General features: G+C 37.6%; 1 long non-coding RNA gene across 1 annotated transcript; it reads left to right on the top strand.

Moving 5' to 3' along the window:
* Window positions 1-605: 605 nt before the first annotated feature.
* On the top strand, window positions 606-1,971 carry LOC137609085 (uncharacterized). Its single transcript, XR_011038294.1, has 3 exons — window positions 606-766; window positions 1,124-1,255; window positions 1,583-1,971. It is a non-coding gene; the product is annotated as an uncharacterized lncRNA (long non-coding RNA).
* The last annotated feature ends 676 nt before the right edge of the window (window positions 1,972-2,647 follow it).

Genomic DNA, 2,647 nt, shown 5'->3' on the forward strand with positions numbered 1-2,647 from the left:
CTGAACTTTTAGTTGCCATCCCTGTTGCTGATTTTAACTATTTTCTAACAATGGACTTCCTGAACTTTCAAAAGTGAAGTCTAAAAATTTCCAAAGATTCCACTGAGCTTAAGTAGGAAGTGACTCATGCTGCATTTGACCTCATATTTAGTTTTGTAAGTTGTACATTAAAGGGTTGTGTGTCCTTCTGTCCCTACAGGTCAAAGTTTAGCTGTTCCGTAACAGCTTCTGCTAGAATGGCAAGAATTCAATGTGAACTTACTGAGCTCCTGGTTCAACCACTTTTCTAGTTCTGTTCCTGCTGATGTCAGTCGACTGCAACAGACTTCAGTGTCTTACGCATGCTGAAGTAATAAACTATGAGGAAAATTAAAAAATCTTATCACAATGAAGATTGAATCTTTTACATCAACTTTTAAATGATATTCACATACGTTCAGTATAATATACAGTACAGTTGTTGTTATTGTTTGTTTCATTACATGTATATTCTGTTTGTTTCAAAAGTTTATTGAGTAGAAATATTACACACACATATTTCAAAACCTTCCTTAAAGTGTGGTATAACTCACTTCCTGTTGCGTTACTTTCAGTTCTTTTGTTTCCCCACTGACTTTTCTGCCTGTCTGTGATTCTAAGGCTTCAGACTCTGTTCCAGATGTAGTTTAGAAATAATTCATCATGTGAGGTACAGGACAGCCACAGAGGCAGAGGTGTACATGGAATGTTCTTCATATTATCACTGAGTTTGATTGAAAAAGAGACAGTAAGTTGTCACATATAAAACGCTCATTTATGGTTTTATTGCAGAAGGAGTTTCATTTCAGCTATTTAAAACATATAACTGAATATTAAAATAAGTTTTTAACTAAAAAAATTTGTAGTATTTTTGTTTTTTACTGCTTTGGCATCAGTTATTATCATTTAATAATAAAAGCACACTGCGGTTTGTGACACTCTGCTGGACTGGAGGAGTGTAATTACAATCTATTAATTTATGAGCGACCCAGATTGATGTTCTCCTGTAAAAACAACTGTCAACACAGTTTCGCTGCTGCCTGCCAATCGTTTTATTGAGTTGGAATGTTATGACGTCTGGACGTCTCATTGTATGTGTGTGCAGCACACACAGCTGGTGCTGGTCGGATGCTTCATCACTGAACTGGTTCTATCTCCAAACGGGAGGACACACACCAGCTGATAGAAAACAGTCTACTGTGGACAGAACATAAGACACAACACAAGCTTTCATCAGGTTTGTACAAAGACAAAGACAGAGGAAATACGGTGTCACTGTGAAATATTGTTTATAACACACCTACCTTATTATTGGTCAATATTTGCAAATATTAAGTCTGTGTGTGTCTATATGTGTGTGTGTGTGTATATATGTATATTATATATATATTTTTGAGTATATATATCTTCATATATATACACATACTGTATATATACAGTATATATATCATCTTTTGCTTTCAGCTTTTCCCTTCAGGGGTCGTACATTTGTGTGTGTATATATATATGTACATACAGACATATTCTTACATATGTATATATACATCCTTTTCCTCCACTATAGTTATTAAACTTTCAGGTCAGTACTGACGGAACCACAACCCACCTCCGACCCCCCACACCTGAACCTGTGATTCCTGGCCATCTCTAACTGAATCATCATTCTGAGGTCGAACTCCAGTGATAGGGTCCGGGGGGGTTGTCCTTCAAACCAGAAGCGCCTCATCCACCGTATACTTCTCTTAGTGATCAACTCCCTGCCAGCACCAAATACAATACTTCTGTTGATGATAAATGAATCGGACTTTATTTGTTTCGTGTAATGTTGGTCTTTTTGTTCTCTCCTGACTGAAATAGCTGGTTTGATGCTGTTTGATCCCGTTTGCTCCTGTTCAACTGTTGAAAGAAACAACAATTGAGCTTTGTGTCTCCTAGTTTACTGTCTTCAAGTTAAATGTATTGGGCCCGAGAGAACCCATGATGACACCAGTGTAAAACGAACATTGAATGTCCCTGTTTTATGTCATCCGCTTGGTCTGTGTTATAAACCACATAATTTTCCTTTCAAGATAAATGTGTGTGGGTTCTTAAGGGTTAAATATTGGACTAATTCTTTAAAGTGCTTCAGTGTTTACATTAAGTGAACTTATAATTACATTATTCAAACACCATACAATACAAGTCTGAATGTACCAAAAACCAGAAACAATGTTTTGTGTGATTTAAGAACCATGTGGAAAATTCCACATGAATGAAGTCTTGGGTAAAGGGCTCAGAGTGTATCGCTCTGTCAACTTCAACATGTTTGCTCAGGAGGGTTCCATGTGCAGAATGATACAGAACATGCAGTTCGTTGTCTCCTATGAGCACACAAACCCACAACCACTCAGTGTAAGGAACGGGGGGTTGCTTGAGGTTTTCAGTCAAAGCCCTCGTGCTGCTTTCACACAGCCACGTGTCAGATGCCACTCAAAGTACAAGTGTTGGTGTATTCAGCCCATCAGCAAAAACACAAAAACACATGTATATGAACACACACACACATACACACACACACATAGGTACAGTATGGGTTATCTTCCTAATGCAAAGACACAACACACAACTGACCTCATATTGGGGAAACGAT

This window comes from Antennarius striatus, chromosome 16, assembly GCF_040054535.1.
Source record: "Antennarius striatus isolate MH-2024 chromosome 16, ASM4005453v1, whole genome shotgun sequence".
Classification (NCBI taxonomy): Eukaryota; Metazoa; Chordata; class Actinopteri; order Lophiiformes; family Antennariidae; genus Antennarius; species Antennarius striatus.